Source organism: Saccoglossus kowalevskii, chromosome 2, assembly GCF_978046115.1.
Source record: "Saccoglossus kowalevskii chromosome 2, keSacKowa6.1, whole genome shotgun sequence".
Taxonomy (NCBI): Eukaryota; Metazoa; Hemichordata; class Enteropneusta; family Harrimaniidae; genus Saccoglossus; species Saccoglossus kowalevskii.
In genome coordinates, this window is record NC_140642.1 from 73,965 (window position 1) to 96,520 (window position 22,556).

The following is a 22,556-nucleotide window of genomic DNA, read 5'->3' on the forward strand; positions in this document are numbered from 1 at the left end:
TGGGCCTTTAAGCATGCATATTTAATTAATACAAAATAGCTTGATGTGCATGGATGATTTATTCAGTGAAAGACAGCCTGAAGTAGTCCTAAATCACTCACTAGATCCTTTTTAAACAGGTTTTGTGTCTGGCATGAAGATGGTAACAAATACTAGAAGCAGCAAAACAAATAACTGAGCATATTTTTAAAAATATTTGATACTGCATGTTGATTAACACACTGGATTTACCATACTACTAAAGTTAAAAAACATATTTGTTGTACACAAAATTGTACATGTATTTGCTTGCAAATGTGCATGTGTTTTGAAATACACATGTTGATGATGAAATTGCATGTATATTGTTGCACATGTTCAATATTTTGTGAGCAGCAAAAACAAAGTTTTTATTGACGACAATAAATTATAAAGATGTATCAATATGAAATATCAAACAAAAATAATACAATTTTTTTCTCCATAATTAGGAGCAGCAATACGATGATATGGGTGACAATATCATGTGTTAAAATATATGTACTTTATATTGATATTCAGTGTTCTCCTAGACTCCATTGTCAAGCATCATGGCTAATTTGCATACCAATACATATTTTTTGCATAATTCTATTTACACAATGATCAGTTTCTCCTAACAATCATTGCTATACAAGTCAATACAAGTGTGTTATTGTTATTGTGAATAAAATTAGTCAATCTATATACAAGATAGGCTGATATATTTTATAAAACTTACTCCATTGTATTTTATTATTAAAGTCTGAAATAGAACAGCACAAAAAGCAATGGAATTACAGCTCAGGAAATTCAGGTTTTTTAATGAAGGAATACTTGGAATGTTATAGCCATGGTCGTTAAGTATTTTTATCCATGAAGGTAACTGGTTCATCATTATTTTGTCTACAACAAGCACAGTCAGTTTTAATGCCCATGTATGTTCATGACGTCAGGGAAAACATTTTGGTTAAATCAAAATATGATGAAATTAATAAATCGATACTGACAAAATTTTTTTTTTCTGTGACTGCTCACTGATGGCATTGCAAACAGGATTTCGCCGCTGCTGTTGCTATCATTGGTATCCTTTGTTAATTAAAACGATTCATTAATGATCATTAACAAAATAAGCAAACAAGATGTTATTACTGTAAAGGGGGTAATTATTCACTGGGTTTTAATTTAGCTTATTTCGCTGACTGGAAAAATGCGCTAAATTAAAACACAGTGAATATGTAAAATTTAGCATAGAACACATTATCTAAATGACGAAACCGTGAATTTAAAACCCGCTGAATATGCCTGAAATGCTAAATCAGTGAAATTTAAACCCAGGGAAAATTAGTCATTTTACAGTATCAAAAATAAACTGCTTATACATTTGTACACTATACTACTTTTAATTTTATAATTTAAAATGAAAACATGAGTCATGGCCTAAGTCAGTAGACATGAAGATCAATATTATTATATACACACAATGTAGTAACTCATTTGCACAAAAATAGTGACAAAACGGAGGGTTTTCGATTAATTGAAAACAATAACTGAACTGTATAAAATATCCCTGGTCGTAGTGGAAACTGAAAGTTCTGTCAGTCATAAACAATCATGACAGAATGCAGAATTTCAGTCTCGTCATAGCGTTATGATTAGAGTGCCCTCAATGGCAGATAGGCTACAGTATAATAGTCTGAGGGTATTTACTTTCCCTAAGCTAAGCTAAGATCTTGAAGCTCCTGGGCCTAGACCGGTGAAGTATGGTAACTAATCAAATATGAAATAAGCATACACTTGGAGAAACGAATTGACAAAATACTAACTACCATCAGAATGAAATGGAAGAAAAAAACAAAGAATTATTATACTGGACAGTACAGCATCATACCATATTGGCTCTAATAGAAGTGCACAAAACTTACAGTCATTTTGAGAATTATTCAGTTACTAGGATGGCTAACAACTTTGCAAAATACTCTTGCATTTGCTTTGTTCTAGACTTGACGGTGCCGTTTGACAGATGGCTTGCTGTGTCATGATTTCATAGAGGAATTAACATTAATGATTTGCAAACTTATAACTATTCTTCATTTCTTGTTTTTTCTACATTGTATGTAATTCAAAATGAATATATTCTAATGGACACTTTTCATTTTGAAAAACTGTACTTCACCCTCATCTAGTATTATAATGAAGTGATTTAAACTGCACATATCGATGTAACGGTGCAGTCGTTATTACCACATTATACTAAAATATGTTTGGATATTTAGAGTAGTAGCAACAAAGATCTTGCCTTTGACAGTTTTCCCACAGACCCTACCTATTTTTGCATCGTAAATTCAGACGATATGTAAACTGTATTGTTATAAAATGTGTGTATTTTTATGAACATGTTTGTTTCTTCATTGTAAAAAGTGTTGTGGAAATCAAAAGACTTTCTCCGAGACCGGCGCTGTGAACGAAAAATGTAATTTGGATAATTTTTCGTGGTTGGGAAGATGGTTACAATTTTAAACCCCCTGAAAAATGATCTTTTCTGAGGTGGTCCTCGAGTATAAGCCCACTCCCTAATTTTCCCGATTTTACATGTTCAGGCCTACACATATCTAATTGGTGGTAAGAATTGCCAAGCCAATTTATAAAATTGTGAACTATTATTTTCGTAAATAACACTGACCGCGAAATATGACTCCGAGAAGTGTTACTGATGGAATATTTTACATTGCAATTTCTTTCAATTTCAATTAGTTGTATTGCAATGCATTAGTAATAATTTAAATATATATACATTTCTTTATTTCATTGCTGAGAATGAGTTATACATTTGTTTTGTACTATATTGACTCCCGTGTGCGAAGCACAAAAGGGAGTCTTTGCAGTTACCCTGTCTGTATGTCTGTATGTCCGTATGTATGTCCGTATGTCTGTATGTCCGTATGTATGTCCGTATGTATACCCCAGACCATTCGTCCCGGTGTTATCGCTATCGCCACACGAGACTCCAGCTTGTCTCCTATACAATTTTCCTTCCGCCCACTTAATTTTAATATTCATATGACCTTTGCACTGACATCGATAGCCAATCGCATTCGACCGCGGACGTCACTCTAAATAAACAACTGAATAAATTAATATACCATATTTGGAAGATAGCAGGTAAATTCAACGTTGTTGGTGTGTTCCTTCGGGTTCCGAAGTCGGACGAAACGAGTTCATGTTCCGTTATCTTTCGCAAGTAAAACAGGTCGATATGTATTAAACATGGCATTTGTTTTCTTGTTTTAACCCCCTTATTACGCAATCTTCCGTCGAAGTGGTGTTTTTTTCGACGATCTGTGGCATGTTGCAAAACGAACGAAACATTGCGGCATTCGTAGCGGTGGATAAGGGATCGACTATGTCGTCACATTTATGTCTCGTTTGAAAGAGAATAAACAACCGCTCAGAAAAATATGTTGCTAATATTTAAGTGCGGTGCCTTGAAATCGCCTGCCCGACGTCCAAATTTCAAAAGGATGTTCGATTTGCAATGACGACCGTTCATATGTACTAGGCGACGTTACTAATTACTACTAGGGTCGGTGTTTGCATTAAGAATTATAGAACAAAAGATCAGCAAAGCGGTGCTTTTGTCGGCGATTTTGTCAAAGGGAATATTGATAAAATGTTGCAAAACAGAATCGCGAGTTGGGTGAAAAATTGCGTCGGCGGCATTCTCAGCGATGGCGACACCCCAGAAACACCGTGTCACGGTGCATTCGTGCATCAGTACACCGAAGAAATACATACATATTGTTGCGGACGACTATTGTAGACTGTGTTCGTGTAGTCTTCGAGTTTGTGGACAGTTAAAGTCGTGTGTGAATTTATTCAAGCCAGGAAAAGCAGGAGGGATAACTTATGGAAATCGTCTTTCCAATTTGATCCAGTGCGACGTTGTAAAAGGAGCGACTCTGTCGTCTCATCTATGTCTAGTTTGTAAGAGAAAGATTGATAGCGCAGAATTAAAATCCGCCAATAATGTAAAACAGTGGCGTGAAATTGTCAGTCATTCTAATATCTCCCAACCTGTGAACGAAAGGGTTAAGCGTGCTGCCTTGAAATCGCCTGCCAAAACTAAAATGGCGCGTGTCACGTGACTTTGTTTACTAAAGATAGCGTGGGCGTTTGATTGACACTCAACTCATTAGTATTCCACCAATCACAGCTACATCTACTTTCTGGATGTGCGCAGTCAAATTGTATAGGAGACAAGCTGGAGTCTCGTGTGGCGATAGCGATAACACCGGGACGAATGGTCTGGGGTACCGTATGTATGTCCGTATGTCCGTATGTATGTCCGTATGTATGTCCGTATGTCCGTATGTATGTCCGTATGTCCGTATGTATGTCCGTATGTCCGTATGTATGTCCGTATGTCCGTATGTATGTATGTATGTCCGTATGTATGTATGTATGTCCGTATGTATGTATGTCCGTATGTCCGTATGTATGTCCGTATGTATGTCCGTATGTCCGTATGTATGTCCGTATGTATGTCCGTATGTCCGTATGTATGTCCGTATGTATGTCCGTATGTATGTCCGTATGTCCGTATGTATGTCCGTATGTCCGTATGTATGTCCGTATGTCCGTATGTATGTCCGTATGTATCTATGTCCGTATGTATGCATGTCCGTATGTATGTATGTCCGTATGTCCGTATGTATGTATGTCCGTATGTCCGTATGTATGTATGTATGTCCGTATGTATGTATGTATGTCCGTATGTATGTATGTATGTCCGTATGTATGTATGTATGTCCGTATGTCCGTATGTATGCAGTGTTCTCCCCAGACTTCATGTCAAGCATCACGGTCAATTTGCATAACAATACATCTAATTTGCATAATTATATTTGCATAATACTAGTAATCAGTTTTTCCCAAACAATTTGGTCAATCTAATAATACAATTAATTAATACAATTAAGACAAGATATTTTTATATTTGATAAATTTTATATCATTTTACTGCATTGTATTTTATGTTTTTGTATCAAGTCAAATAAAGTTTGAAATAGAACAGCATAAAAAGGAAAACAAATTGAAAAACTTGTGTTATAGCTAGTCAGTGAATATAATGTTATCCATGGATGTAACTGGTTCATCATTGTGTACAAGTTTTAGTGCCCATGTCACTGTCAGTTCATATAACGTCGGGGGAAAACATCTTTTGGTTAAATTTATAAAGTCGGCGAGATATCGAAATATGTTGAAATAAATCAATAATTAGAAAAAAATTCTACAATGGCAGTTCGGCACTAATAGTCGGCGATTTTTCATTGCTATATACCTTGTGAGTAAATAACGCTACGATCACCGTAACATTGTCAGCTGTCGGCATTGCGTTGGACAGGTATTCACTGCTGCTATTGCGATCATCGGTATCTGACTTTTTGGTGTAAAATACACAAATTGTTTATTAAAACGGTTCATTGACTATTATCATAGGCAATACATCAAAATCGCCAACGAGATGTTGTTTTTAAACATCGCGGAAAAACATGCACTCTGCGCCGCCATCTTTGTTACCTCGATCAGAGCCCCCCTGTAACCCAGCATGCATCGGTCACAACGTGCATTATGTCGCCTTAGGGCGGCGTTCTTCGCTACTAAGGCATCCTATGAATGGGGTATTTCCAGAGGTCAGGGTTCGTTTTTTCTTAACCCGTCTCGTCTGCTGTTGAATTATTCACACTTTTCTTTCCAATGCGACTTAATTTCACTTGTTTTTTTTTAATTTTGGGGTAATTAATGTCACCGGCGATTGAGTGATAAAAAATCGGAGTGCAGCAAATCGGGGTTGATCTTCCCGACGTACGCCGTGACTTGTTTTGTCACATTGTTGCCGTTGCGTGCAATGGGCAAATTATTGCTACTCTTGTATTTTTGTTTGGATTTGGAGGCTCTGCATCCTTGAAAGACTTCGCAACTTATTGCAGACTTCCGTTTTTATCACTGTCTTTGTATGGCTAACAAAAGCGGGATTACCTTTCGATCAATACATGTTATTGTTTTAAATTCGTGCAAGACGAGACTGACACTTGTAAACAAAGCAATAAGCGTCACGGTACCGTGTCGCTTCAGAGGCCTGGGGAGAACACTCTGTGTCTGTCTGTGTGTGTGTGTGTGTGTGTGTGTGTGTGTGTGTGTGTGTGTGTGTGTGTGTGTGTGTGTGTGTGTGTGTGTGTGTGTGTGTGTGTGTGTGTGTGTGTGTGTGTGTGTGTGTGTGTGTGTGTGTGTGTGTGTGTGTGTGTGTGTGTGTGTGTGTGTGTGTGTGTGTGTGTGTGTGTGTGTGTGTGTGTGTGTGTGTGTGTGTGTGTGTGTGTGTGTGTGTGTGTGTGTGTGTGTGTGTGTGTGTGTGTGTGTGTGTGTGTGTGTGTGTGTGTGTGTGTGTGTGTGTGTGTGTGTGTGTGTGTGTGTGTGTGTGTGTGTGTGTGTGTGTGTGTGTGTGTGTGTGTGTGTGTGTGTGTGTGTGTGTGTGTGTGTGTGTGTGTGTGTGTGTGTGTGTGTGTGTGTGTGTGTGTGTGTGTGTGTGTGTGTGTGTGTGTGTGTGTGTGTGTGTGTGTGTGTGTGTGTGTGTGTTTGTGTGTGTGTGTGTGTGTGTGTGTGTGTGTGTGTGTGTGTGTGTGTGTGTGTGTGTGTGTGTGTGTGTGTGTGTGTGTGTGTGTGTGTGTGTGTGTGTGTGTGTGTGTGTGTGTGTGTGTGTGTGTGTGTGTGTGTGTGTGTGTGTGTGTGTGTGTGTGTGTGTGTGTGTGTGTGTGTGTGTGTGTGTGTGTGTGTGTGTGTGTGTGTGTGTGTGTGTGTGTGTGTGTGTGTGTGTGTGTGTGTGTGTGTGTGTGTGTGTGTGTGTGTGTGTGTGTGTGTGTGTGTGTGTGTGTGTGTGTGTGTGTGTGTGTGTGTGTGTGTGTGTGTGTGTGTGTGTGTGTGTGTGTGTGTGTGTGTGTATTTGAACTACAGTGGTGTTTTAATGGTGCAGTGGCTACACTAGATTTGTTTTTGGTAAAAATCTATGAATATTAAATACCTAATTTGCATGATAATTAACTGATTTTAAGCTGTTCCATGACTGTTCCACTGATATTTGAAGAACCACTCATTGGATTTTGATGAAACTTGGCACATGGATGCTCTGATCTAATGCGCAGATTTCATTAGTTTTGGGTAAAAATCTGTTTATATTAATTACCTAATTTGCATAATGATTAATCAATTTTCGGCTTTTCCACTGATATCTCAAGTACTAATCATAACATTTCAATAAAACTTGGTACATAGATGTCATATGAGACTGCACAGATAGTTTTTAGGGTAATATCAGTACATATTAATTACCTAATTTGCATAATTAATTAATTTTCAGCTATTGATATTTCAAGTAGTAATGAACATTTCAATGAAACATGGTACATAGTTACTTGAGGACTGTGCAGAGACCTAATTAGTTTTTGGAGAAATATTTGTGCATATTAATCACCTTATTAGCATAATTAGTTAATTTTCAGCCCTTCACCTGATATCTCAAGTACTAATCATCACATTTCAATGAGACTTGCGACATAGATCTTCTAGGACTATGCAGAGACTTGATTAATTTTAGGATAAATTATTGTGCATATTAACTACTAATTTGCTTAATTAGTTAATTTGTCTTAAGAACCACTCATTGAATTTTAATGAAACTTTTAAAGAGTGCTCATCACATTTCAATGAACCTACATGTGTAGGACTATACACCATATTAGTTTTGGTAAATATTTATGCTTCTTAATCAACTAATTAACATAATTAATTAATTAATTAATTAATACTAATATCTCAAGTATTGATCATCACATTTGAATAAAACTTGGTACATAAATGCTCTAGGACAATAGACAGCCTGATTAATTTTGGGTTAAAATCTGTTCATATTAATTCTCTTAATTAGCACAATAATTAATAATTTTTTGGTTCTAATCACATTTCAATGAAACTTGGTACATAGATATTACATTACGCAGATCTTATTACTTTTACATTGCGCAGACCTTATTAGTTTTACACTTAAATGTGTTCATATTAGTTACCTTATTTGCATAATTAGTTTTCTGCATTTCCATCAATATCTCAAGTTCAAGTAATTTTGAATCAATTTTTAATGTGTCTCCAATACTCTCAGCACACGGGAGTTCTTTCTAAGCTTTCTTTGATTTTATCTATATTGGAAAATTGTTATGGGTATTATTAATTCATATTACAAAATAAACATGGAAGATTGGGTGAACATTTGAAACATTTGTCGTGATATTGCATTACTTGCATTACATTGCATTTTATCGCCGAGGTAAATAGTTTCTCATCCCTTGGTAATCTGCTCACCAACTTAGCGCGCACCCAGGGGGTGGAAGTGGCAATGGCAAATTCTAAGGATGGTATTCTCAAAATAGCACTAGTTGTTCATGACACTCAAAACTTTAATTCTCAACAACAATGAAAGTACCAGTTAATGCGACAAAGCCCTACTCCCTGCAAATGCCACCCGATATGAAACCCACTTATCGTAAAGCTACATGTAAATTAAATAAAAACTGTTCATCTTGCTATCTGACTGTCCCAATAATTCTCAGAATGGCTGTAAAATTGCATATATTGCATGCTCCAATTTTCATTTTTACTAAATATCGGCGATAAAACTTTTGTTGTTGAATATTAATTAAAAATCGTAATTTGAGTAAAATAAGCCTACTATTTGCTGACTGAATCCGCTTGGGAGTAACTGTCGTTTTTGCTCTATAACTCGTTACAATCAGAGTTTTTGTAGACTTGCAGTACGATTGTTATACAATTATTACTATGAGCTATGAATGTACGTGTCTATGAACCACTTTGTCTATGAACCACTGATGCGTCACTCAATTTCATTTGAAAATTAGTCTGCCGTCCTACATGACATACTAGTAATTAACCTGATTAGTCTATTTTTGACGACCTCGTATTCTTAGCCAATACGCGTGCATGTGTTAGGTTTGAAAGGCCGCGTGAACACCGGAGACTAAAGTGAGATCCCCAGCCATAACGACATTCTTCATGAATATATATTTTTCCTTTTTTACACCGTGAACATTCACAGTGGTCAGCCAGATTCGTAATCAATATATCCAGGTCGACGAGCCACATGTTATTAGCTTCACCGCAAACGTTGCCAGACACTGCAGACTTCGCTGGCAATATTTTTCGTTTTGACATAGTCATTTTGTATGTTGATGTTGTGTCGCCAGCCTCTAGTGACAGTATAATGGTGTCCTCATCGTCAGCATTCAAGGTGGTTACGGTGGTGTCTTCAGTCTCCGATGTAGTGGAGCAAATGTCACTTGGGTTTTCACTCGACTTCTGTTGTCGACTCATCCGATTTTGTTTCGTAGAGAAACTGTGTTGCGTAGAAAAAAATACACTTTCTGATATTCAGAAACTTACAGGTTTCGCTTGTCATTGAAACGCACTTTTTCCGATTTTTTTTTCCTGTGCCATTTTTCAAAATAAACTTGGTCAATACAAAATAAATGAACAGTAATATATAGTAGAGAAAAGCGATGCGATAAACTATCAGCAAAGAGTGAGTGCATCCGGTCGTTTGACCGGACGCGTACAGACAATGTTTATTTGTGGGATTATGCTAATTACAAATGTTATTGTTTCGGCTCAGAAGGGCTTAGCCGAAGTGCACATTCCCGGGATTTCCGTTACTTGTTAATTATTTTTAATTTTTAAAAAAGCATTTTTTTTCTTGAAATAAAAATGTGATTCAATAAAAACAAGTCACTGAAAATGACACAGTCCCCGTTAAATTTTTGAAAGTTCTTTTTGTGCTTGTCATATTAGAGTGGAGGGGAGTCGCGAACGTTTCCCTGAAACTTGAGTCCAAAGTGGCATATACAACAGATTGTTTATTTACACCAAATTTGAATACGTGACGACCCCTCCAGTTTAAGACATAACAAAGAAAAACATAGATCACAAGTGAAAGCACAAAGTTATCACATTTTAAACAAGATGGCTGCCAGTCGGCCATATTTGATCAAATTGCAAATTGAATTGACATGTACATGTATCCATTTATGACATGTTAAATATCAATGAAAATGATACATGGATGACAGAGATATAGTAATATGGCCAAAAATTAAAACATCCGTTATTTGGCCATCTTTGATCAGATTATGAAACAAAGTAACATGTATGATGTATGTGCCAAATACAAATGAAAATGGTACATAAATCTTGGAAATATAGTCTGACGGACACACGGGCGGACGGACGGACGGACAGACAGACTCAGGAACTCATGGACGGTGACAAAGCATGAAAACTGACAAAGCATGTCCGACCGAATTATAAGTCCCCGTTTTCGGACTTCGTCCGAACGGGGACTAAAAACAGATAACCTACATTATGCAAACTTCTACAACTGATAGTGTGAAAAGAACAATACATTTGTAGAAATGAAAACAATCAATTTTATTTTGACAATAAATGTTTTATTAGTATTATATTATTTGTAAATATTAGATACAAATACCATACATTTGAAAAAACTCCCCACCCCTTCTCAAAGTCTGTTTTGATTAAAGCGAGAGAGTCGTCACCTGCGCACGCGTGGGAATTGAGTCCCACAAAACGATAACATACGCTAAGAACGCAAAGGCTTATGGTAGACGCTTGTTTGTAAACAATGACACGCTATGACCACCCGACGCATGCGTAGGTGATGACTTCCCCTCTTTAACATTCGTGAGACAGTGTGAAATTGTGACTCTGATTTGGTGTATGTATCAGCAAAAGAGTATTTGCTATATTAGATTAGCATAGGCAATAGGTATACATACATTTGTAAACCTAAAATTGCATGTATAAAGTACCATAAACATATGACTTATTTTCTCCATAAAAAAAAAACACCTGCAATGCGAATAGGTACATGGGCTTTTAAGAGAGCAAATACGGCACATGCATTTTATTTTATATGTCTGACCAATCTTTAAACATAAAGACAGTAAAATGAATCTGTATATATGAAAACTAGATTGATTCTGCAAAAGAATTGAATAGTTTCAGCCCTTGCGGCTTTCACTGCATTATTTTTCTTGTAACCATTTTACGTACAAATTGGGAAGAAATATAACATATGTAACCCAAACCCCAGGTTTCATTTTCTCGGTGTAGTAAATGATTTGAAATTCATGTTTTCAACGGTGGCAAAAATTACATTTTAATTACATATATGATCATATCTAAAAATAGTTGGTGACTGGTGAAGAGTTACTGTGAAATGACTAATTTTCACTGGGTTCAAATTTCGCTGATTAACCATTTCAGGCATATTCAGCGGATTTTAAATTCATTGTTTTATCATTTAGATAATGTGTGCTATGCTAAATTTTACATATTCACTGGGTTTTAATTTAACACATTTTTCAGTCAGCGAAATAAGCAAAATTAAAACCCAGTGAACAAGTCATTGAAAATGACACAGTCCCCGTTAAATTTTTGAAAGTTCTCTTTGTGCCCGTCATATTAAAGCGGAGGGGTTGTTGCGAGCATGTCCTTGAAACTTGAGTTCCAAGTGGTGTATACAACAGATTGTTTATTTACATCCAAACACGAGTTCCTTGTAGTAGTAATATGGCCAAAAATAAAAACAGCCATTATTCTGCCATCTTTGATCTGATTATGAAACACACTGATATGTATGATGTATGTGTACATAAATTGTGGAAATACAGCAGTAAGCCAAAAAGTCAGATGGCTGTCAATCGGCCATCCTTGACCAGATTTTGAAAGAAATTGTCATGGATATGCATCCTAACATGCATAAAGTACATGTATGTGCCAAATTTGAATGAAAACTGACAGAGCACGTCCAAAATACCGCATATAAAAAAAACAAGATGCCTGCAAGTCGACCATCTTTGATCCAATTGCGAAATAAATCGTCATGGACATGTATCCTAACATGTATAATCAATGTACCAAGTTTGAATGACAACTGACAAAGCATGTCCAAAATACAACATTTTCAAAAAACAAGATGATTGCCAGTCGTCCATTTTGAATCAAATTGCTAAACCACTGCATGTGCATATGTCCCACATAAGGTACTAGGCACATGCAAAGAATGAACGGAATTGGTCCACAGGATTCTGAAATATGACTCTAGACAGACTGACACACGGACAGACAGACAGACACACACACAGACGGACAGACAGACTCAGGAACTCACAGATGGTCGGGGACATGTATCCTAACATGTATGATCTATGTACCAAGTTTGAATGACAACTGACAAAGCATGTCTAAAATAAAACATTTTTAAAAAACAAGATAGCTGCCAGTCAGCCATTTTTAATTGAATCGCTAAACCACTACATGTGCATATGTCCCACATAAAGTACTAGGCACATGCAAAGAATGAACAGAATCGGTCTAAGGGATTTTGAGATATGACTCCGGACGGACACACAGACGCATGAACGCACGGACGGAGACCGAATTCTAAGTCCCCATTTTTGGAAACTTTACAGTCTGAAGAAATCATATTAAGGCCGCATTGAGGTTCGCTTTAACCCGGAAGCCGGAATTGGGAGTGGGGTTACTGTTACATATGTGGTCAGAAATCTCGCAAGTGCCAGTCGGTCATGAATATTAATTAGCAATGAATATTAATGAGTTCGGTCATAGTGCAAATATTTTTGCAATTAGACATTATGTTTCACAATTTAGAAGAGTTTGAATTTAAAAATTAAATATATTCGAAATGCAAAAGCTGCAGACTAAAAAACAGAAACAAATTATTGTTGAAATATTAATGTCTATTGTAAAAAGTTAAATAACACGAATTTGAAACGTTTCAGCCAGAAATATTTTCACGATCTTAGTAACTCCAAATACATTGTCCATCAAAAAATCGACCACGTAATTATTTGGAGTATTGTTGTAATTTATTATTCGTACCATCAATTTCTAAAACGTATATATTCACAGTAATGAACGAACAAATAAAACTTCCGAACTTTCAAAGTTACGACGTGACATAACTTACTTCGCGATGTTATACACCGATTATACCAATAATTCCTCTTACTCAGTCATGATGCTAAGCAAAAAATGTTACTTTGTTTTTTTGATGAGAAATAAATATAAAATTTGACTTAGTTTTATCGGGAGTGGATATTTTTGATCACTCGATCGCTTCGGTAAAAAACACAGCCCTCCATGATGTTTGTGACGTGTTAGTTGACTGGCATGTCTCCTTTGATCCGATGGGTCAATAATTCCATTAACCATTTAGAATGACGCATGGTAATGTCGGTAAAATCCAAAGTTTTCCGAATGGTAGTGATCATAAAAATTACATTGCGAAAGTAAAGCGATGTCGCAGCACGATGTGTTGACATCGATTTCAGTTGAAAACTGCACGATGATTATCGAAAGAGGTAATTAGCAATTTTTAAAAAGTAAAATAGGTCTTGAAAGAAGAGTTTTTACACGAACCGCGATGATAACAGTTCAAATGTATTTTACCAAATCACGCAATAAACACGTTGATTTTTTTCTTGAGTAGCATAAACTGTCAGATCTTGAACTCCGCTTTGACCATGATATATCGGGGTGAAATTAATCTAAAGACTGTCTATCGCAGAAAGTATTTACTTACAAACAAAGAGGTGATAATTTCACAAAATTGACTAGCCGCTACGTATCGTGCGACTAGGTCTATTGTTTAGGATGCGTGTTGGTCGGTACGTCAGACAATAGTCCTGGTCGGAAGCGTGGCAAGATCCCTGATAGCTACGTATTTCATTCTATATTTCGTAATACAGTTCACAGGATGAACAATGAAAAAAGCACTGAGGCGATCTTGCTAATCACTGTGGTGGCTCGAAACCACAGTGGCGGGCAGGGAAAGCAGCGTGGGGAGAACACTGAAGCTGGGTCATGTGACAGTGCCACAAAAACATTACGAAGAATTAACATTAGTTGTGGGTTTGAATATTCCTTGCAGTGGTAAAATCTTGGTGCAACCAAACAATCGTCGTCAAAAATCCTATACAGTACCAAATGATACTCTGCTGGGAATGTTTTTTTTTTTTTGCCTCTGACGGTACTGGCTAGTAATAATAGAGGAAAGTAGAGCGATCAGAATCTGGCAGCAATTTACGTGGCCACGTGTTGCTTGCAAAACAAAATGTGCCCTTTCAATGTAATGCAAAGTACACCGATCAGCATTCAGCACCGCGCAGTAAAGACTTGGGCTACTTTTTTTGTTTTGTTTTTCAAACGTGTTGTTGCGATCAGAAGGCTCCACTCATCTCATCGATCACGGAATTATGACAAGCGGTCAAGCACTTAGCCAATCAAAATCATCAATTCACGCACCCCAGCGGTGAACAAAGATAGACGCTTCAAGTTCTATGAAATTTATTTTTCAACGTGGTGGGCGCTCGCCGATTCAACTCTGGCTGTTGAACTCTTTCGATATTATTGCTTATCATAGAAATTCACAATATAGATTTACTGCTCGATGCATATTAACTGATTATATAATTATCCAGTAAAACAACTTTATTGTTGTGAGTGAATGAAACATTTTTTCTGGCTGCGATGATCGCCGATGATCACAGCTACTCGAGGTAATCGGTAACACGAACATAATAAACACATACTGAAAAAAACGGTGGCGATATTGATGGTGAATTAATAGGATACAAATTATTTGTTTTGGAGCATGGTGAATTAATAGGATTCAAATAAAAATTAGTTCCCCGAAAATAAAATAAGTGGGCAAATTAATACAGTTTTTACGGTAGGTTATGCAACAGTTTCTTTCGCCTTTGGTGGTCCAACTGCCTGCCTTGAAAGTTGACGTAGGTGGTTTTTTCAATGAAAATAGAAGTCCTAGGGTTCTCTCCAGGGCTTGATTTCATATTTGACATGCCAATATCAGATGTGCAAAAGGTTTGTTCGCCACAGTGGTTGGCCCAGACCGGCACTCAGAATTAGTGACCACCACGAAAACGCTTCCGACTAGGATTATAGTCCCATTGTTATTATAATTATGTACCGACCAACACGCATCCTGCCAGTCGTGGATTATAATTTGTAAACAATAGACCTAGTTGCACGATACGTAGCGGCTAGTCAAATTTGTGAAATTAGCACCTCTTTGTTTGTAACTTTCTGCGATAGACAGTCTTTAGATTGAAAGCTAAAATTCTTTCGAAAACAATTCCACCTCGATATAACATGGGTTAAAGCGAAGTTCACGATCAGTTTACACTACTCGAGAAAAAAAAATTATTGCGTCATTTGGTAAAATACATTTGAACTGTTATCATCACGAATCATGTAAAAACCTCATCTTTCAAGACCTATTTTACCTTTTAACAAGCAGCCTCTCGGCTGAGATAGCTCCGCTGTTAGCAATGCACATTGCAATTAAAGAACAGAAGATATCATTAGAAAATGAACAATATTCAAAATTCAAAAATATCATTTTTCACCATAAATGATTGTGGTTTTTAACAAGAAGAAAATATCACTTTTTACCAAAAATGACAAAAATAATCATCAAAATTAGAGAATTGAAGATATCATCATGAAATGAACAAATTTGAGAGTGGTCCACATGTAGTACCTACATGTATATATGTAATATAAGGGCAATTGGACTTGTCGTTTTTAACAAGAAGTCGAAAATATCACTTTTTACCAAAAATGACAAAAATATTCACCAAAATTAGAGAATTGAAGATATGATCATGAAATGAACAAATTTGAGAGAGGTCTACCCAAGGTACATATACACCAAGTATCAAAGCATTCAGGCTTGTAGTTTTCAAGAATAAGTCGAAAAAGTAAAACATTGACACGGACGCCGACGACGGACAATCACTCATATGATAAGCTCCGCTCGATAAAGTCAACAGCGAAGCTAAAAAAAGAAGTAACATTTTTTGCATGGCATCATGACTGAGTAAGAGGAATTATTGGTATAACCGGTGTATAACATCGCCAAGTAAGTTATGTCGCGTCATAACTTTGATGATCATTTTAAGGTTTTATTTCTTCGTTCATTACTGTAAATGTAAACGTCTTATCTTACCTTATCTTATCTTATCTTGTATTTCTGGCTTAACGTTTCGAATGCGTTTCATCTAACATTTTACAATAGACAATTAAATTGCAGTAATAATTTATGTGTGTTTGTTTTTAGTCTGCAGCATTTGTATTTCAAACTCTTCTAAATTGTGAAACATAATGTGTTGATTCCATTCAGTGTTCTCCCCAGGCCTTTCAAGCACTGCGGGCCCGCGTCGCTTAGACAAACAGCCGCGTCGCTTTTGTTTCACCTGCGATCCTTGTCTAGCACATCTTTAAAACAATAACATGTATTGATCGAAAGGTAATCTCGCCTTTGTACATAGTTGTCCTTACAAAAACAGTGATAAAAACGGAAGTCTACAAGAAGTTACCAAGTCTATCAAGGATGCGGAGCTGGGAAACCCAAAATACTAGGGTAGTAATAATTTGCCCATTGCGTCGGGATGGTCTATCCCGAGTTGCTGCACTGCGGTTAATTGCGCTTTTACTACTTCATCGCCAGTGACACTAATTACCAAGAATTAAAACAAGCAGCCTCTCAGCTGAGATAGCTCCGCTGTTAGCAATGCACATTTCGTTTAAAGAACAGAAGATATCATTAGAAAATGAACAATATGCATAGTATCAATGCAATGGGACTTGCTGTTTTCAACAAGAATTCAAAAATATCATTTTTGACCATAAATGATTGTGGTTTTTAACAAGAAGAAAATATCACTTTTTACCAAAAATGACAAAAATATTCATCAAAATTAGAGAATTGAAGATATCATCAAGAAATGAACAAATTTGAGAGTGGTCCACAGGGTTCTCCACGAGGGGTTTTTACAGGGTGCCGCGCCCTGTTATCTGAAATTGGCGCCCTGTTTAAATTGTCAGCGCCCTGTTATATTTCCTGTGCGCCCTGCATGGTCCCAGACAAAGAATTGTTTACAAAACAGGCCAACACTCATTGTCTTCCGAAGATGATTCATCGTGCTCAGGGTAACTGGTTCATTGTTTTAAGGTGCAACTGTGAAAATTCTGGTTTGTTATCGTAGCAGGTCACCGTGAGGTGATAACACCACCAAACAAAAAGCTACAATGTTTTTCAACACGATTAAAACTGAACATGTGGCCTAGAAAAGTACATTACCGTACCCATATTTTTACTGCCAGGGTGACGTCAAATATATAAAATCGTTATCGGTGAAACCATTCGTTAAACATAAGGTCTATGGTTAAAACCAAGTTCACGCCGTGACTAGGTAGCGACAACATCGTCACCGCCGAGTGGAACAAACGACCAACGCAGCCGACGTACCATCACGGACATTGCTGATCACCAAGAAGTCCACACGAATGCTTGCTTGAACATGTAAATGTTTATATTTAAATGTCACTATTTAAAGTTGAATTTTCTTTAAATCACGATTTAAAAACCCCAGTAAAACGGCCATGCTTTCAACTCGCATCATAAGTGGAGGAAATAAATTTACTTGTGTTCTTTTGGAACAAATATTCTAATTGGTTGTTTTTCGCGTCAATGCATGGCTTTGGCCAATCAAAAACATCATTACATAGTATCAGGGTGCACACAGTAAAATGAACTGTTTCCGGGTCATAGCTGTTTTCAACGAAGCAGACATCAAACTTTCGATTCGAATGAAAATTATTTTTTTAAGTATGTATTTTGTTTTTTTTATACCTAATTCTATTATTTTTGATAGTAACTTATATTATGTACTTTTTATTTCGTTGGTTTTTGGTGGCATTCATGCAAGTTTTTTAATGAACCAATTACGAACGTTTGTGCGACATACATTTTATTTTGCTTCGTAAATATAAATCATAAAAATAAATTTTTGCTAAAAATTAAATAAAGAATGTATGTATCTATTTGGGAAAATAAATTAACAAACTTGTTACGTCTTTTTCTGGACGCGATCATTACTTGTAAACAACTGATGTCGCCACTTGAGGAATCGTGCAGCTAAAATCAGCTGATTGTACGTGCCGACGTTTACTTATTAATAATAGCTCTTCAAAATTCCTATTCATTTTGTAACAAAAATATTCACCAAAATTAGAAAATTAAAGATATCATTATGAAATGAACAAATTTGAGAGTGGTCCACATGTAGTACCTATATATGTAATATCAAAGCAATTGGACTTGCAGTTTCTAACAAGAAGTTGAAAATATCACTTTTTACCAAAATGACAAAAATATTCACCAAAATTAGAGAATTGAAGATATGATCATGAAATGAACAAATCTGAGAGAGGTCTACCCAAGGTATATATACACCAAGTATCAAAGCATTCAGACTTGTAGTTTTCAAGAAGAAGTCGAAAATGTAAAACATTGACACGGACGACATACACCGGACGACGGTCAATCGCTCATATGATAAGCTCCACTCGACAAAGTCGACAGCGGAGCTAAAAACAAGTGAAATTGAGTCGCATTGGAAAAAAAAACTGTAAATAAATCGAAGTAAAAATTATTCAACTGCAGACGAGACGGACGAGGAAAAAACGAGTCCTGACCTCTAGAAATACCTCATTCATAATGCGTCATTACCGAGGAACGCCATCCTAAGGCGAAGTGACGCATGTAGTGACATCACAACCGATGCATGCTGGATTACAACGGAGATGGCGGCGCAGAGTGCATGTTTTTCCGCGATGTTTAAAAACAACATTTCGTTGGCGATTTTGATGTAATTTCTAAGTTAATCATCAATGAATCGTTTTAATTAAGCAAACATTCTAAGTTTGTGTATTTTTAAACAAAAAAGTCAGGGACCGATGATCGCAACAGCAGCGGTGAATACCCGTTCAACGCAATGCCGTCAGCTGACAATGTTACGGTGATCGTAGCGTTACACAAATAATAGATATTTCAATGAACAATCGCCGACTTTAGTTTTGAAATGCCGTTGTAGAAAAAAATGTCATTATTGATTTATTAATTTATTCATATTTTGATAACCCGCAATCTTGCAGATTTTACAAATTTAACAAACAAATCCCCCCGTCGTATGAACTGACAATAACATTGGCACTAAAACTGACTGTACTTGTACACAAAATAATGATGAACCAGTTACCTCCACGGATAAACAATATATTTACTGACTGGCTATAAGTATTTCCATTTCTTTCCTGTTCTATTTCAAACTTTATTTGACTTGATGCACACATAAAACACAATTAATGTAAATGATATAAAATATATGTATCTCTTCTTATGTAAATTAGCCGCAATGCTTGGCTTAGAGTCTGGGGAGAACATTGTATATTTGCACTGTGATCTCATTAATATTCATAATTGTAAATGAGTTGTTAATTTATTAATGAAGGAAAGGTATGTAAATGATATGCAAATTATTATGCAAATAAGTTGCAGCGCTATGCATTTTTCTCCAGGGAGAACCCCAAAGGCCCCAAAAAATATTTGATGAACTTTTTATTTTATTTTTGAACCTTAAATAAGCACCCAACAGCGGTGAAATCGCCAAGGGCGATTTTTTTAATGGGCCAATTTATGGCACAATCAAATGCAGGGCAAATGTAAGATGCAAATGCAATTTACAGTTTGTTTGTTTTTTATCTGGAAGCATTATGTTGTTTGCCTTGAATTCCCCTTTAACACTATCCTCATAATAATACACCTGACACCACTTGATTATTTATAAAACAAGTTACTCACAACAATTTAATCCCCTCAGCTGTGTGCGTGTTTAATATTAGTAGTGTTCACGCTACACGAAGTACAGGCTAAGATTTTAGCTGATTTAGGCTCATCTCACATGCACAGTGTTCTCCCCAGAAAAATGTATCAGAGTGGCGGCTAATTTGCATATAATTTACATGTCATTAGCATTTGTCTGAAGATAAAGAAAACAATAATGACAGGCTTGCATGGATGAAAATGTGTCTTTATTTTTTAACAAATTTATGTAAAAGATTAAATGAATCTGCTGCTGTGTGATTTCTATGTAATGTTGATTCTTCGGACTTTCATGGAAGCCCAGTGATCTGCAGCTTTTGAGAACGCCGTGATTTTCTTTGCTTCCCACTTCTGACATGGCCTTCTTGTGCATCTCCGAGTGTGCGTGTTTATCGATAGCATATTTCGTAATAGTTATACATGGCATAGAATTCCATACCAAAGAACTATTTCTGGATGTTTTTAAGTTGAATTTTCCACATATGTGTCACAGCATTCCTAAAAGATAAGAAATAGGAGCGAATCAATACTTGTATTTAAAAAATATCGTCACGATCAACACGAAAATAAACAAATTGCCGCCATTTTGAAAAGTCGCTAAACTTAAAAATTGCCACGATAAACTTTACCCAACTATTTCAAAACACAATACTAGTATTAGTTACTTTGATAAATCGTAGCCAACAATTTTTGAACTTCCAGAAAGAAGGTCGTTTCCAAAAAAATGTTTCGACGATCGGCAAAAAATGAAGCCATACAAAAATTTACTAAACTAGGTCAAAACTCGCTTCCAAGTAAAACGCTACAAATAAATACTTTTGTTACCTTTGCCATCGGATGTTTCTCTCAGCCACGTATATTTTGTTGTCCATTGTGCATCAAATCTAGAGTTTATTTTTTTGCACTTTTCGTTGTAACATCATCTTGGACACGTTTAGTACCACTGCCGACAGGGGTACCGGTGACCGCGTTGCTGGTGGGTTTATCGCTCGCAACCAGGGGCCCAGCAGGGCGTTCTACGCGGAACCACAACGTAATATTTCTGCTGTTTGACATCGTTGCTTCTTCCAGCCAAATATGCTACTGAGAAAATACTCGCTATTACCCCAATTAAATAGGGCGAAAGTGTTTATTGTCGAAGTACGAAGCTGTATTAGTCCATTGTCTTTGCGTAATCACTGACATGTTTCCATTCACACCTGATTTGGCTCACAGTACCGGACGCTGATGACGCTGACTAACAGATTCGCACGTGTATTAACAAGCTAAAAGAAAGAGTAACAGGAAATGCCACAGAGTAGCGGGCAATCTCTCAGAGTAGCGGCATAAATAATGGAGTAGCGGCCCCGCTACGCTAAAACGCTTTGGGGAGAACACTGATGCAGGGTTCTCCACGAGGGGTTTTAACATGGCGCCACGCTCTGTTATCTGAAATTGGCGCTCTGTTTAAATTGTCAGCACCCTGTTATATTTCCTGTGCGCCCTGGTCCCAGACAAAGAATTGTTTACAAAACAGACCATCACTCATTGTCTTCCGAAGATGATTCATCGTGCTCAGGGTAACTAGTTCATTGTTCATATTTACTGCCAGGGTGACGTCAAATATATAAAATCGTTTTTGGTAAAACCATTCGTTAAAACATAAGGTCTATGGTTGAAACCAAGTTCAGCCGTGACTTGCAGCGGCAATAACGTCACCGTCGAGCGGAACAAAGACAGCCATGTACTTGCATGATCGGTAAACGACCAGCGCAGCCGACATACCATCACAGACATTGCTGATCACCAAGAAGTCCACACGAATGCTTGCTCAACCCTTTTCCGGTCAAGTCGGTGAAAAACCGCCGTCAATATGGGTATGCTAGAATTTACCACTCCAGCTAGCTAACTGGTTAAGTCGTTGAAAAACGGCCTGCTATTTAGGTTGCTCAGGCGGTCAAGCGTTTATAATACGTTGTACGGAACCTGATATTTTCGGCTAGACCCAATTGCATCCACGCACTGGGAGGGCCAGTCCCTAGCACGGGCTAAAGAGCGCCATCAGTCAGTGACATTTGTTAAGTCGCTGTTTACGAACGCAAAATTTCTGCTGCTGACATGTTACGTTCTAATTTTGTAGCGACTGTCACAGGAATGTAAGAGAAGACGTACCTAACTTATTTGGATGCACAGAAACAGTATACAAGGGCGTAACAGAATGCAGAGTTTTATTAATGCATGTTGTAGACAGCGAACTAAATTTATTTTGTCTATGATTGGAGCTGCTGTACGCTCTACAACAGTGACCCGATCAGCAGAGTGGAAGCAGAGTAATAACTAGTGGGATAGACTACTTTCGTGAAAGCCGAAGATGTGGTTTTTCACAAGTGCATGCATGTTGTTTTGGGGTGTAACGTAAATTTGCACACGTGATATTGTGCTTCTGAGTGTACCAATCAACGTCACAACAATTAAATTCCTGTCTATGTTTGTTTTTAGCCTGACAAAGCAGAAATATTTTTGCACCCCAGTCTTGCTTCTTACGGGAAAGTCGTCTATAGAGTCGTTATACAAACATGGGACGAGGCAACATTCCTCTAAAACTTCAGATTTCTAAAACTAATCAATTTTTCGTTCTTAGACTTGAACATTTTTTTCTTCAAAATCATGC

At 36.9% G+C, this 22,556-nt stretch overlaps 1 protein-coding gene across 1 annotated transcript in view; it reads right to left on the reverse strand.

Moving 5' to 3' along the window:
- The window catches only part of LOC102804402 (uncharacterized), a 44,350-nt gene that overhangs the window by 20,342 nt on the left and 1,452 nt on the right, over positions 1–22,556 (reverse strand). The gene's annotated exons all lie outside the window — the stretch shown is intronic.